At 31.0% G+C, this 17,124-nt stretch overlaps 1 long non-coding RNA gene across 6 annotated transcripts; it reads right to left on the reverse strand.

Moving 5' to 3' along the window:
• Nucleotides 1-2,867: 2,867 nt before the first annotated feature.
• Nucleotides 2,868-9,435, reverse strand: LOC128031893 (uncharacterized). Of its 6 annotated transcripts, none has more exons than XR_008197816.1 (8): nucleotides 9,240-9,435; nucleotides 9,044-9,105; nucleotides 8,809-8,930; nucleotides 8,339-8,434; nucleotides 7,691-7,752; nucleotides 7,324-7,582; nucleotides 7,032-7,121; nucleotides 2,868-3,309 (listed from the first exon to the last, which is right to left on the reverse strand). It is a non-coding gene; the product is annotated as an uncharacterized LOC128031893 (long non-coding RNA). The 6 variants fall into 6 exon arrangements; XR_008197814.1 differs by having other exon boundaries at nucleotides 9,044-9,128; XR_008197817.1 differs by having other exon boundaries at nucleotides 7,324-7,408; nucleotides 7,481-7,582; nucleotides 9,044-9,433.
• Between the last annotated feature and the right edge of the window lie 7,689 nt (nucleotides 9,436-17,124).

Below are 17,124 nucleotides of genomic sequence, written 5' to 3' on the forward strand. Positions count from 1 at the left end.
GTCTCAGCCTATATCCAGACGGTCGCATCATCCTCTATTTTATCAAGAAACTCATTTTCCATAACAAGTTATTTATTTAGCAATCAAATGTGAATCAACATATTTTTTGATGAAAATGCCACGCAGTTACAATAAAAGTAAAACAAGTCAATACTTCATACACAGTTTAAAGCAAGCGAAGAATAATAAGTAAATCACCTACTCCAGTAACCACTAGGGTTTGGTATGACTCTACCTAAGGTTGGCTATTAAGGCTCGCTATATGTGGTTCGGTTCTAACGTAAAGGTACCTAAACCAGAATATTTCTTGACCCTTACCCATTACAGGCTCATATGGACTGAGTTCAGTTTAAGGAAATACATTTTCCTATGGCTATATGGAGATGAAAATCTCATGAAGATATAGGTATGAAAAGCGATCCACTATCCTATACGGAGGTGAAGAACTCACCTTCTCACTCCCACTTAAAAGGGTAAAATCGACCGATTACTCGATGCAATGTGCAGAAATATATAAAAAAAACTCAACAAAAATAATGAAGATCGCAACAAAGTCAAATGAAATGCAATGAAAGGATTGTAAATTTAAACCAAATTTTTAATTTTTGCCAAAAAGACAAAAAGTAATCAACTCGTGGCTTGACTCTCTTATTTTGGGTCCCAGTGGAGGCATAAAATTGTCAAAACCATTTTTTTTGAAATAGATTTTTTATTTTAAAAAAAACAAAAATAAAGTCACTACCAATCACTTTTAAGAGGCATGATCGGGTTACCTCGTAATTTGACCATTTTAATAAGAGGTTTGATATATTAAAACAATATTTTTCGGTTTACAAAAATCTAGAAAATGGGTTCGACGGTTACGCACGAGGAAGGATTAGCACCCTCGTTACGCCCAAAATTAGTACCTAATTGATTACTTGATGTCTTTAATGTTGAAAATTGAAATTTTGAAGAGATTTTAAAATACGATCCTTTATTAAAACATTACTTAACTAAATTAATTTTCACGAAAAGGGGCTTATTTCAAGTTGATCGAGAAGAAAGAATCATGTCCCATAAGTTAGGACACAATGCCTTAGATCATCGAGAACAAAAATGAACGCCATTTAATCATCACTTAAATCCAGTTTTTATTTTATCTTAAAGTATATATTTGACTATCTCGGTTTAAAACATTTCTTTTTTTTGTGCCTCGTGCAAAAACAAATGCAATATTTAAAATAATATGTATTTAGCTTATTCGGGCATAGTATAAAAATGGGTAAGTACATTTAAACACAACTCGTGGCATTGTTATAGCAAAATAAAATAAAATAAAAAGGAAATGTATAAAAATGAAACGATGATGTACGAAAAAAATACCATACTAGTAAATGACAATGATATTATAATAATAAAACACCAATTAACAATGGAAATAATCATATTATAATTACTAATTCTAATACTAATTAAATATTAATATAAAAATCTAAAAATAAAAAATAAAAAATGAAAAATAAATAATAACAATAATAATGAGAATAATAATAAGAACAAAATGTGCAAAATAAAAATATAAAGAACAATATAAACTTTTAATACAAAAAGAATAAAGGAATCAATGAATACATAAATACATAAATAAATAAATAAAAACTTTCATGAAAAATTAAAATTAAATAAACCAATGACTGAATCAGAATGAAAATGAAGTTATATGTATAAATTATGATAAAATAAGTAAATAAAGACAAATGAAAAGCGCAAAAATAGACAGGGACTAAGTGCAAAATTATTCCAACCCCCAGGACACGCGTCTATTCTCCTGAAGATCAGCGAACTGAGGACTTAATTGAAAACGGGATAAAATTGAATGGCGAAATTTCTAAAACGGAAGAATAGCGAAATTAGGATTAAATTAAAACAACTCAAAAGGCGGAATGACTAAAGTAGTAAATATTCCCTTTAAACAAAAACACGCGGATCCTAAGGCGGGTCGGGTCAGTAATCGGTTCATGTCACAAAACGACGTCATTTTGATCCCCTTTTTTTTACTCTCTTTTTTGTCGAGATTTGATTTGGTTAGTTGCCTAGCTATACTCTTCTTGTAAAAGAAAAAAAAATATTAAAAAGAAAAAAATATTGATTATTAATTAGTTTTATTTGTTGATTGAGCTTGAATAGTTAAATTCATATTTTGAGAAGAAGCTCATTTTTGTTCTTGAATAGTTATTGATTTATAAACTTGTTTTAATTCAACATTTGTTTATTTTTTCAGTTTGGTAATTTATCAATTCAATCTCGATTATAACAAACTTTTCTAGCCTTTCTCCACACCCTTAACCTAAACCTCATTACAACATTTTAAAGACCTTTTGATTAGTGTATCATATCATTTCGTAGTGGTGGAGATTTAATTTTCATGCAAGCCTATGGTAATGACATTTCTTGTCCAACTATTGAGTTCATTTTATTAAGCCTTAAACACTTTGAATGCTTGAGTGAATTTTTAGTATGTCAATTCTTGTTTTTTAATTAAAGGAACTACTTAAATAAAGGGAGACACCTTTGTTTTCGTGCTTAAAAATGTTAGCTTGGATTGTTTGAGACTTTAGTGCCCTTTTAGATGAATTGCCAATGCATGATTATTTGTAAATTATTTTGAGACATTATTGACAGGAATTACAAGTTGAGAAATATATTTTGCTTAAGGACAAGCAAACGCATAAGTGTAAGGATATTTAATAAGTTATAAAAGTAATATATTTTAATCTCATTTTTAATACATTTTTTGATGATTAATTATGAAAATTAGTGAATTTGATGCTCCTAATCCTTTAAATTCATGTTTCTATACTTAGGAGAGCATTTGGAACTGAAAGAGCAAAAAACGAGCCAAATTGGACAAATAAAGCTGTTTTTAGGAGCTACACGGCTTGGGTGAATTAGTACTTCGTGTAGGTAACTTAACAAGCTGACCTATTTGGTTCTCAAGCCCTTGAATCAATGCTTTTTGATTTTTTAGTGTTGTATCATGAAAGCGCGTTTCTGATACTGAGATAAACTTTGTCAACATCTCCTCAAGGTTTGGCTTTTTCTCTTGCTGATAAGGTGGTGGTTGGAATACCAGAAGGGGTTGTGCTTTTTTATTTCCTTGACCACCCCAAGAGAAATTGTGATGGTTCCTCCAACTTGCATTATAATTGTTACTATAAAGATTATTTTGAAGCCTAAAATTATTGCCCATATAATTGACTTGCTCGTTTTTTATTCTGCATTGTTCATTCCACCTTCATTTGTATCGCATTGCATCACCAGATGTACCTGCGTAGAAAGATATAAACCATCAATTTTCTTATTAAGCAAATCTACCTGGTTTGATAACATAGTAACTGCATCTAAATAAAAGATACTGATTGTTTTTATCAGTTTTGTCCTCATGACTTTCCACTGATAATTATCCAGTGTCATCTCCTTAATAAATTCATAAGCCGTTTCGGGTGTTTTATTGTTTAGAGTGTACCACCGACTGTTGGTCAATTAATTGCTTAGTTGAAGGATTCAAACAGTTGTAGAATGTTTGAACTTGTAGCCATAAAGATAACCCATGGTGATGGCACCTTCTTAATAGGTCTTTATACCTCTCTCATACATCATATAGAGTCTCTAAATCGATCTGAACAAAGGAAAAGATGTCATTCCTCAACTTGGTTGTTTTAGCCAGTGGGAAGTACTTCAGAAGAAAGTTCTCGGTTATTTGAGCCCATGTGGTGATGGAACCTCATGGTAAAGAGTTCAACCACTATTTGGCTTTGTTTCTCAACAAGAAATGAAATAATCGTAGGCGAATGGTGTCGTCAATTACGCCATTAATTTTGAAAGTGTCGTAGATTTTCATAAAATTAGCCACATGAATATTTGGATATTCGTCTTACAAACCATAGAACTGAACAAACTCTTGTACCATCTGAATACTGTTCAGCTTCAATTCAAGATTATTTGCAGCAATGGTGGGTCCCACAATACTCGATTTAGCCCCAGTCAGAGTGAGCTTGGCATAATCGTACATAGTACGAGAAACAGAAGTTGCAGTAATTGTTCTTTCAATCTTACGGTCATAAATCAATGATCTCGACAATTCTTCTAATCATAAACTAAAGGAACCCGCCAAAAGCAAATAAAAGGAAAACTAAAATGTAAAATTTAAACTAAAAACAAAATTAAAACAAAATAAAAAATGGCTAAATTAATAAAAATAAAGTGTTGCTAATAGTTTAGTCCCTGGCAACGGCGCTAAAAACTTGATGGTCACAAAACTAATTATGAATATGACAAAGGCAAGCGTACCTATCGAACAATAGTATAGCCACAGTGAGTAAAGATATCATACCCACGAGGACTAAAAGTATTAGTAATTACCGTTTTCTTATTATTTAGCCGGCAAATTAGAGTGATTGATTTTAAAGCTAAAATTACTAAACTAATTTAACTAAAAACGCAATAGAGAATGAATTAAGAAAATACTCGAATATTAACCAATGAGAGAGACAATACCCAAAAAAGAATCCACTTAGACTTTACCTATTAAATTAAAACAACTCAAAAGGCGAAATGACTAAAGTTGTAAATATCAACAAAAACACGCAGATCCTAAGGCGTGTCGGGTCGGTAATCGGTTCACGTCACAAAACAACGTCGTTTTGATGCTCTATTTAAGTTAAAAAGCCAAAAAACGTTCATTTTCAGCTTAGTTTCGACTGTCGCCTTCAATGGCCTAGAAAATCAAGAAAACTCCGTTTTGTTCCCCTTTTCATGTGTAACTTTGATTTGGAGTTGAAATTGCCAAAATAAGGCCAAAATTCTAAAAAAAAGACCCTTCGACTCCTGACGCCCTTTTTCGCGGCCCTAGCGGAATCCCCAAGGATTCGACGATCTCTCAGATCTGAAGAAACATCGATGGCAGCGCGAAGATGAAAAGATAGGTAACCATTTTTTTATTTGCTTTGAAAGTAAAAATCAGAAAATAAAAAGGTCTACCTTTTGAAACTTGATTTTTTTTTGTACTTTTCTCTGCACGATTGCTATTTCAAAAAAACCAACCCTTTATAATATTTTTTTAGCCTTTTTATAGACGATTTACAATGTTATTTTTATATTTTTTTCTACTGTTTCTTGCGTGTCGTTGCTACTCTTGCTTTTTTGTTTTTGCAGGCGTGTTTGGAGTCAACCGACTGTGGCAGAAGAGTTGGTGGTGTCAGAGGCTAGGAGCGGCGATGGCACTAGGGTCGGGTGCAACGCAAAAGGGGCTAGGGTTTCTGTTGAAAAGTTTAGGGTGTTGGGTTTGTAGCTTTGGGTTAGGGTTTTTATTTTGGGTTGTTGGTGTAATGGGCCTGGCATGTAATTGGACTTTATGTCTATTAATTTAATAACAGTTATTCTATGACATTCAAGTAAAGGATTGCTATTCACAAAAATAATTTTTTAATCTGTAATAGATGGATGTAAAACAATTAAGATTTGGTCATATTATCACTAGAATCATGAAAAATGGTCACTTAAATATGAATCACGAGCTATAAAAGATTAGTCAACAACATGAACTTTAAAATACCTAAAATCATACAAGAACAATCTTAAAGGAGTCTGACCATAAACTACTGGAAATGAGGATATGTAGAAGCTGTATGGAAGAAAGTGTTATAGCAAAACTCTACCCAAAGTACCTAGTCAACCCACTACTTAAGTTGCCCCATTGGAAAACAATGTAAATACATCACAATTGTAAAATTGACTAACTCTAATTTAACCATCGATGTGGGGTGGTAGGCAAAGGAAAAGGCTAATTTTGTTCCACAAATACGAAAGAGTTCTTTCCAAAAATTATTAGTAAAAATAACATCTTGGCCACTAACAATGGATTCAAATAAACTATTTAATCAAAGAGAATTCAAGCCACCGAAACAACATTGTAAGGATGAAAGAGGGTAATAAAATGAGCATAGTAGAAAAAAACAATCAACCACGACAAAAAGAGATATTTTCTCAAGAGATTTGAGTAGCCTATCAATAAAGTCTATAAAGAGGTCAATTAAACCTGATTTAGGATGGGAGAGGGTAATAAAATGAGCATACTAGAAAAAAACAATCAACCACCACAAAGAGAGATATTTCTTAAGAGATTTGAGTGGCCTATCAATAAAGTCTATAAAGAGGTCAATTAAACCTGATTTAGGCAAGACTCGAGTTTTCTCCTTGTTTTGCAGGCTAATAAATTTCAACAAATTAGCTACAAAGTCTTCTGAACTTTCTAATGAGTGTTGTCATGAACACTAGATAAAATGAAGCTATCCTAAAGAACCCAATTCACATCCAACTTTCCCACTTCAATTGGTAATACAATTTTGTTCAAGAACCTATGATTGTCGAACAATATCCTATATTTCATCAAATTTAAAGACGTGAGGCATGGGTCATGATAATAATAAAAAACAAAATTATTAGTTATATATCAAATTAAATTAAAAATATTCATATCACATGCAATGAATAGGTAGCAAACTAATTAGCATATAACTGAAACAAAATGGCAATTGCCTAGAATTTTTAATGAATATAATTTATGAAATAATAAACCTAAAATTATAGTAACTTATTATCATAAACGAAGAAAAAGGTTAATGAAAAATAGTTTTCCAAATTTCGTGGAAAACACAGTTACCAAAAATACAAGTTCATATAATTAAGATAATTAATTAACATAGTTACCAAACATTATAAGTAGACACTAACAATGCAAACAATCAAATTAAAAAAAACTATCATTTATTGTACCTGAGAGACCAGCCTGTCGAGGTTAGTGTAAGCAGGCCTCTCAATATCGAGAGACCTTCGACAAATATCATAGATAGTTTCATTATCAAGGAGAGCAGCAACATCAGTATGCTCTAACAGAGAATGGGTTGATCAAACACTATTGTAAGGCTCTACAACAAATGTGGAAAACTGTGGAAAAGGGTAAACAGTGAAACCCAATTTTGATTTCTTACCATAATCCACTGAAAGCGTTTCAAGAAGCAGTGATCCAAGCATGAAACACCAAAAACCCTTGAACTCCAGTACATTTATCTGCTAGCTTCCTAATCCAGGCAAAGATCCACCATTTAATTAGTTGAACTTCATGAGAAGTTCTGTGTGCATTTATCACGGGCATTAATTCGCAACCCATAAGACAAACACAACTAAACCAGTATTAATGAACAACGAAGCATGAGTGATATCTTAAAAATTAAATTTCTCAAAGGGAACCAATCTGTCGAAGGATGGGGAAAGTAAACATACCTCCATAGAAGTCGACATTTTCTTTTCGCTAATTGCTAGCTTTTAGCCCCTTCCAGGGAAGGCTGAAGCAAAGAAATGGTGCAAACTGAACCAAATTCAAAATCAATGCGAAGGAAAACAAAGAACAAAGACTCAGCAACAAGAAATAATATAGAACCATGAATGAAATGAGCATGGGGTGATCATATACACATCCTTCCTCTCAGGAAATACATGAGCATATAACCAAGGGATTCCAAATCATCTCTGCGACTTTGCTCTGCCGATAAAATAGAAGAATGTATAAAAAAAAAAAGTAACAAGTAAACTTTCATCTATGATATATGATTTACTGCTACTATTTGAGTCGCAAAATAAAACAACTTACCAATTCCAAGGTGAGTGTTAACACTTGCATAACGAGCAGTGCCTGTGAGGTTTTTGATTTCTCTGCAGCAAAAGAATCTGATCAGTCGTTATGCAAACAAACGTATTTGGTTGCACCAAATATTCGGTATATCTTTACCAAGGAGGAACTTGATACAAGGAAAGTAGGCAATATGATTTTCCTCGAATTGTACAAAATGCCAAGGCATTATAAGTTGCATAAGTAAAGCAAAAACTGAGCTGAAAAACGTGGCTAGACCATGAAGTAACTTTCTTATCTAGTATCTTGACTTGATAGTCATGCAATATGATGAGAACTAAACAATCTTGAGATCTTCAAGTTTCTGTGTTAACAAGTCAACAAAAAGATAATCACCTATATGGGATGTGCTTATGAGTTTGAAGATCCCTATACTTCTTCGCAAGACCATAGTCAATGATATATACTTGTAGTAACAGTAATGAAAAATTGACATCAGAATATTTCATACTTTTCAAGTGTAACAAAGTCCTATACGTAGAAATGAAATAATATTTTTATCGTGACCAGAAATTCAAATTTGAAAGTTGCTGTGCAAGCAGTATAACGAGTAATGTATGTGCATGTTATGTTTGCCAAAAAAATATAAGACACGATAACTTTAAATACCTGATTTGCCTTGCGTCCTAGGCCCATCAAGAAGTTGTCAGGCTTTATGTCACGGTGAAGAAAACCTCTTGAATGCATATATTCTACTCTATTAATCTGAAAAAAAAAAGTTGAAAAGGAAGTATATTATGAAAAAACTGAACTGATTCTTCATCATGAAAAGAATGTTATACTTACTAACAGAAAGTAAGAGAACTTGACATTCCATGGAGAAATAATAATGAAAAGGAAAAGAAAAAACACAGTAAGAGAAGGAGACTTTTTTAATAGTTGTTTTTATAATATTGAAATTAAAGCATGAACTTTGCGTTTTTATAATATTAAGCACGCATAAACCAGTACTAATGAACAGAAAACAAAGAACTTGACATTCCATGAAGAAATAAGTTCAACAACATCCTCTGGTTTGAGTATGTGTGTATGTGTTCGAAAGAGTAACAGAATCCATAGCCACAATGATGATAACTAACCTTCTCTTAAAAACAAGTCTCGGAAAAGCCTCTTCAAATAGGAATAATCGGGCTTATCTTCAAACCGCAAAGAACGACAGTATACGAGAGAGAAACTCAGATGGATATGACTTACAGAGCACCTATTAAACACGCACAAACCAGTACCAATGAACAACGAAGCAAGAGTGATATCATAAAAATTAAATTTCTCAGAGGGAACCAATCTGTCGAAGGATGGGGCAAGTAAACATACCTCTATAGAAGTCGACACTTTCTTTTCGCTAATCTTATCATATTAGCCCTTTCCAGGGAAGGCTGAAGCAAAGAAATGGTGCAAACTGAATCCAAATTCAAAATCAATGCGAAGGAAAACTAAGAACAAAGATTCAGCAACAAGAAACAATATAGAACTATGAATGAAATGAGCATGGGGTGATCATATACACAACCTTCCTCTCAGGAAATACAGAAGCAACCTTCAGTTCAGGCTGAAGGGGTTTAGGGGTAAAGAAGAAACTGAGTGGGGCTTAGAAACTGCTATAAATCAAGAAGAAAAGAACAAGGGGGAGTTTTTCGAACGAATATAAAATTTGAACTGAAAATTTGAAACTTCGAATATTTGAATTGAAGATCTTCGAATATTTGAAACTTTGAATATTTTGGTATGGTTTTTCATTTTCTCAAAAAAGATTTAATAGTTTAAGTAATTTAATTAAATTAGAGAATATATTAAATATGGGGAGTATATAATAAAATTTTTATATTTTTAAAAATTGATGTTGTAACTAGATCTGTTTATGGGTTGAGTTGTCTTCCAGACCCGAAGATCTGTCCGAAATTTAAGAGAGGTTGGGCAAAAAAATTAGGTCCATTTAAAATATATCAAGGTTGAGCTTGAACATTTAAGGCTTAAGTTCGGCTCAGCCCAGCCTGTTTTTTAAATTTATAGTACTTTATATTATGTAATTTAGAACTTATTAAAAAATAAACATATACTAAATATATAATATCACTCTAATGTAAATATTAAAATAATGTATAAAATTATTAAATATTAAAATAATATAATATAAATATTTTTTAAAAAATTAAAAATAATATGAGCGTGCCTAAAATATGTTTGGATTAGTTTTTTTGCAAATATGGATGAGTTTGGACAAAATTTTAGGCCCGTATTTTGGGTCGAGTCAGGCTTGAGCAAGTATAAAGTATGTTAATATCATACTTAGACCTGACCCAAACCCAGTCCATGAGTACCTCTAATTATAACATTATATTTTGAAGATTAAAATTTATATATTTTAAAATTATCCTAATATTCTCTATTCATTTAAATAAAAGATTTTTTTATTTAAATAATAATGAAAAATAAGCTTTTTAACTAAAATAGTATAAAATTATTTACTAAAATAATACACCAATTTTATTTATCAAAATTACTTCTTTTTCAACTCAAAATTGTTTTTTTTAATGTGCGAACACCAAATTGTCATTTAAGAAATTTTGAATTTTTATTTAAGTAAATTGTTTTTAAAATGGTAAAAAGAGAAAGTGGTACTTCTTACTTTTTTCCATTATTTTATCTCACCCTTCAAATTTTAAAATTTTCATTGTTTTAAATTTTGGTAAATTAAAAGATATAATAACTTATTTGGTCCTTAAACTTTACAAAAGGAAAATGATTTTAGCATTCAATTTAATTTTTCCTCTTTTAGCACTTTAAACTTGTGTTGTTTATCAAATTTCTATAAAATAAATGAAAAGTTAATGTTTGTTAATTTTGCTAAAATGACATCCAAAAAATAGTCCACTTGTATGCCATGCCACATAGTAGTCGACCCAGTTTGGCTATTGCCAGTTCGGTCCAGGCCTGATGATGGCCCGACCAATTTTTGGGTTTCAGTCTCGGTTTTGAGCTCACGGGTCTAATTTTCAATCTCAGGTTCAATTTTTAAGTTCAATTACCTATTGAGTCAATTGTTTAACTTAAAAATTAATTTCTAAAAATATCATATTTATTTTAATTAATTTGATTTGAAACTTTGAAATTTTAAATAGGGATGGTAAGGAAAATTATTTGTTTGACTTGGCCCATGAGCACCTCTAGTTGTAACATTATATTATTGAGGATTAAAATTTATATATTTTAATATTATCCTAATATAAGTTATTCTCTTGAATAAAATATTTTATTTAAATAATAATGAAAATTAAGCTTTTTAACTAAAATAATATATAAAAATTATTTACTAAAATAATACACAAACTTTTTATTAATCAAAAAAAAAATTTTCAACCCAAAATTGTTTTTTTTTTAATGTGCCAACCCCAAATTGCCATTTAGGAAGTTGTGGATTTTTTATTTAAATAAATTATTTTTAAAATGGTAGAAAAAGGAAGTGGGATTTTGAATTTTTGAACAGGAAAGGTAAGATAGGTGGAAAACGATTATAAAATTTGAAGATAGGCGGGTTTGAAATTTTGAATAGGAATGGTAAGATAAGTGGAAAACGACTATATGGATTGATAAATATAAAATGTGGCCCCAGGTTGCTTGTTCTCGAACAAGTAATTTATCACAGTCATTTGTTGATAGTGATCATATTAATCATTAAGAAGACACAATGGTGATAATAATATAAAATAATATTGTATTGAACGAGCAGATTTAGCTGAAAGGAATAAATGATATCATATGAGGGTAACGCGCACATGACGGGATCATTGGATAAATCAATTGGATGAATTGCTTTTGTAAAGAGTATACAATAAGGAGTTTTCAATCATGGTACATTTTGTGGATTGACTGTAACAACCTATTTTTTAGTGGTGTCGGAAACAGTGATTTCAAATTCACAATTTTGACGAGTGAGTTTGTAAATATTATTGTTTAATATTTACGAGTTAAGTATTATGATATAGTGAATTTTTATTTGATAATTTTTATTTAATTAGATAATTAGTTAAGTACAAGTAGGTTGTCCCTAAAGTCAATTAGTTTTAGAAAATGAGGTATCGGGACCTCATTTCTATAAACCGAGTCTATAAATATTTTTATTAAATATTTAAAAAGTTTTTATATTGGTATATTTAATTTTGATTTAGAAATTTTAACGCTTGGATAGTTAATTAAAGAAAAAGATTAAATTGTAAAAGACGTAAAAATTATTCGTTATTAATTTTTATTTGCTAAAATGCATAATTAATGTTTGTTTAAGGTCTACAGTGGAAATTTACCACCTTTTGAATGTGGGTGGACGGTCAATGCTTATTATTTGTTGAATTATATTTTGTTTTAATGTTAAATTAAATTAAATAGTTAAGTAAATATTATAAAACATGAAAAAAAGGAAAATACATTATCATTTTTATTTTTCACCTTCACCACCGATTCTCCATGGATGGGTAAACTAAGCTTTCGACCAAGCTTTTCTTCAAATTTGGTAAGCTAATTTTAACTCGTTTCTTCTAATTTTTATAATTTTGTAATCGTTGCAACTAGGTCCAACTAACCTGTAACTCCGATTTCAAAATTTTTAAATATGTCAAAACTTTTCATTGATGAATCTTAAATATTTTGATAGAGAATGGTAGATTTGGAAGGTATGTAATGTTTAAGGACTATTTGATAAACTAAATTTTGTTAATTTTGCATTTAGGGACTAAATTGTGAATATGTCAAAAGTGACATTAAATTTCTATAAAATTGGATTTTGAGAGCTGTAGAAGGACATAATTGAAACTAGAATGAAAAACGAAGCTCAATTGAAAAAAATATGTTTGTTTTGATTTTAAGGACTAAATTGAATAAAATGTAAAATTTAGGAAATTATGTAAAATGAAATTTAAATATTATAAGCATGAATTTGAGTTGTATTATGAGATTGGTGTCAATATTTTGAATCTTAAATATTATTTAGATCAAGTTGCTGACTTAGGCAAAAAAGGAAAAACTGTCGAGTAGTCCCTAATATCTAAAGCGTTACTGTTTTGTCAAGTATGTTCATATAGTATAAATAAGTTGAATTTGTTGTGGAATTATATTTGAGTGTATGTTAATGTTTTATTAATAGTTTTAATTTTATATGAAGTGTTACATAAATTGATGATTTAATTTAATTAAAATAGATTGATACGAAATGAAAATATTAAGGTTAAATTTCGATAAACTTAGTAAAGTCTCGTACTCGAGGGTACAGGTTGATTTCTTATGGTACTGAGCTCCAAAATTTGTTGCGGACTTGAAGATACATGTGACAGATTTAGCTTGGATTGTTAATCTGTTGTCGTTTTAAAGGTTTAGCTAAGACTGGTAACCTTACATGTATATACAGCTCTAGCCAGACTATTTATTGTGTCGTTAAAGGTTTAGCCCAGGTGGGTAACCTGACACTGATGTATATGATTAGCTTGGATCAGCATCATATGTTATTTGCACCTGTGTATCGAGTTCTTTTACAAAGTTTCATCAGGTAAAGTTGTAAATGAAAAGGTGAAGATATAGCAAAGTAATGTATATGATTTGGATATAAGATATAAGATGATTTGAAATGAAAATGTAAACAATTATGGTTGTATTTATGACTAAACTCAAAACCTTATGTGTTTAATACTGTTGTTTAAATCTTAATAAGGATATATGATGCAAATTAAATAGTGAATAGGAAAAAATGATAAATTAGAATATGAATTCATGCTGTATTTTAAGTTGAATGTGGTGTTTCACCATTTGAGTTTATGTGTGTGGATTTGATTTAAATCTCACTTGATTGATGTTGTTTTTGGATGCCATGATAGGTGAAATTATTTCATATTAATTCATGTATTTGTTTAATGATTAAGGTAAGCAATTTGTTTATATTGTATGAGCTTACTAAGCATTGTATAATTCTTATCATGTTATTACTTTTTATGTAGATTTTGGACATCTGAAACGTGTCGATTAGATCAGCAAAAAGCTCACATCCACCATATTTCAATTTGGTAGCTTTTTTATGTTTAAAGTTGGTTACTTGTGGCATGTACATAGGTTGAATGAACTTAAGCTAGTTAAAGTCTGTTTGGTATAATAACCTTGTATATGTAAATCTATGGTTGTGGTTTGATATATATGGTATTTGCTAAGTTAAGTATGTTTGAATGTTAAAGAAATGGCAAAGCTTAATTGGTAATATGCATGCGAATTGAATTGTGGTATGAAATGGTGTAAGACTTGGTTTGAATGGTGTTTGATTTGAGTTATTGATTTGTTGGTGCCAATGAGGGCATATTGGTTGTTTGATAAAATAGTTAGGTGAATTGGTATTTTGGGCTTTGAAATATGCATGTTTTGGTGTTGGTTTGAATAGCATGAAATGACATTATAGGTCACTCCAGGAAATGGTATGAAAGCTTGCTCAAATAGGTCGTTTATGCTGCACACAGGCTACCACACGACCTTGTGTCACACACGGGTGGTTGACATGGTTGTGTGTGCTACACGTTCAGGGTGATTTTTAGTTTTCATAGCCATAGTGAGTTACATGACCTGGCAACACAGCCGTGTGACCCTGAGTTACACGGGCGTGTGGCCTTACACCACACAGCCGTGTGAACCCTGTTTTGTATTTATGCATGTTATTTTGTAAATGTTTAAGATTGATCCCAATTTAGTTCCGAACTTGCTCAAAGGTTTTCGTAAGCCCAATTAAGACTTGGTTTTGATTGTAATGCATGTTTAACATGGAATTAACTTGCGTTTTTTATTATTGAGCATTATTGAATAAATTGCTTGTGAATGTTTTGGTTTACTGTTGTAACATCCTATAGCTCAAGCTTGGCCACAGGATCGGGTATAGGGTGTTACACTAACTCCATGATTAAGTAAATTGTGAATTATCGGAACGATGCTTCTAGACATAATTGTAATTACTAGAGCCTAATTGTAAATGTTTGATTGGCCGCTCCACTAGCTCAACAAAAACTCGATCGAATTGCATTTGAATCAGAAGAAAATTCTACGACTTTAGAAATAATTTAATTGAGTCAATTTATTCGATGTTGAATTAAATTAGGCAGTTGTGGGAATTGTTCAACTAGAAATTCTGATTAAAGAATTTTCTTGAAAAAATAATTTTGGAAAATCGTAGTGATTGTTGAGAAAATTAATTTTGATCAAACAAAATTAAATTAATCAAATTAATTAAAATTAATATGACATTTTTGGAAATTAATTTTTAAGTCAAACAATTGGCCTAATAAGTAATTGAACTTGAGAATTTGACCTGAGTTCGAAAATTGGGCCCATAAACCCAAAATCGAGACCGAGACCCAAAACTTGGTCGAACCGATCTGATATGAGAAATCGGCTCAATGGTCCAACTGGTGGTTAGACCGAACTGGTCAGGCTGTCACTAGGCTCAGATCGAACCGGCTTAGGGTGTCACACCTACGATGCCACCACTGGACATGACTGTGCCGATAACAGCGACATTCCAGTGGCCAGCAGGTGGTTCTTCGGCGGTTGAACAATGGACGAATCATACTCCTATTGGGACTTTACCGGATTCCAAAAATAATATTATTTTAATAGATTGAATATTAAATTTAATTTAATTCTTATATTGATAGTATTTTGTTAATTTAATATTAAAGTGATTATCTTAATATTAAATTTAATCTAATATTTATCTTGATAAGTGTTATATTAATTTAATATTAAAATGATTAAGTTTAATCATAGTTGAACTCTTTAAACTTTCCCTATATAAAGAGAGTCATGAGTCATTATTTTCACACACTTGAATTCAAGAGAAAGTTGTAGAGAGAAATTTCTCCGAAGAAATTACTTCAAAAATTTTCTAGGGATATTTTTTTATTTACAACTTAACCCCCAAAGTTTAAAGAAATTACAAAATTGCCCCACTAGTAATTTTGTGAAAATTTTTCTAATTTGAAGCAAATTCACACTTGACAAACGTGAGCTTGAGGATGATGGGGAAGACTACTCAGTCGAAGCGTTCAATCTAGACGAATCGAAAATGTACAATTTTGATTAAGTATTTATTAGTTTAGATAACACAACCAAGTTCTAGTTTTGGAAAAAAAATTAAAACTTTAATTTTTACTAAAATATATTTTCACTGCATTTTCTAAACCCGATTTTCCAACAGGAGCCAAGTTCAAATTCAACATCATGATGCCCTTTTTCATAAGTTGTTTTCATGCATTGTTGAGCTTGACATGGATGAGCTGTAAAGCCTCATCACGAGTTATCAAGGATTAGTCCACGACATCAACTTTAGAGGACCTAGAATCATATGAGAGAAATCTTAGAGGAGTACGACCATAAAATACTTGAAATAGTGATGTGCAAAGGGTTGTACGGAAGAAAATGTTATAGTAGAACTCTACCCAAAGAACCTAGTCAACCACCACTTAGGTTGCCCCCTGCAAAGTAATGTAAATACATCACAATTATGCGATTGACTATCTTTATTTAGCTATTGGATTAGGGTGGTAGGCAAAGGAAAAGGCTAACTTTGTTCTACAAATACGAAAGAGTTCCTTCCAAAAATTACTAGTAAATATAACATCTTTGTCACTAATAATGGATTTAGGCAACCCGTGCAAACAAATCACTTGATCAAAGAGAATTCAAGCCACAAAAAAGAACATTATAAGGATGAGAGATGGCAATAAAATGAGCATACTAAGGAAAATGATCAACCACCACGAAGAGATATATTTTCCCATGAGACTTAGGTAGTTTATTAATAAAGTCTATAGAGAGGTCAGCCAAACCTAATTTGGCTATTCTAGTGGTTGCAGCATGTCTGCGGGACTCAAGTGTTTCTCCTTGTTTTCTGACAAGCTTTACAAGAAACATAATTGTGGATGACTTTTTTTCATGTTAGTCTAATAACATCTTTGTCACTAAAAATGGATTTAGGCTAAATGAAACACCCCCTGCCCAAGACCATCGTCGGAATCGAGTACAAGATGTCATCCAACTTAACTTACCAATTCAGAGCATAAAAATTTACTTTCAAAATTAAATTCACTGTTCACAACAAAACTATCCACCTGCGCGACTGTCACTAATTTAATTATATCTTGAGTTACAAAACTTAAAATTTAAATCCGTAAATTTTTCCTAAAACTAGACTCATATGCCTTCTTACTAGAAAATCTTTAGAATTTTTTGTTTAGTAAATTAGTATGGTTTATTCATTAAAGTCTCTCCTATTTCACTACTCGACAGTTCTGACCTCTTGACACTAAAAATCAATTATCTCATTGTACAGAATTCATATAATGTTATAGTTTGTTTATTTTGAAAATAGACTTACTAAG

This window comes from Gossypium raimondii, chromosome 7, assembly GCF_025698545.1.
Source record: "Gossypium raimondii isolate GPD5lz chromosome 7, ASM2569854v1, whole genome shotgun sequence".
In the NCBI taxonomy this organism is placed as follows: Eukaryota; Viridiplantae; Streptophyta; class Magnoliopsida; order Malvales; family Malvaceae; genus Gossypium; species Gossypium raimondii.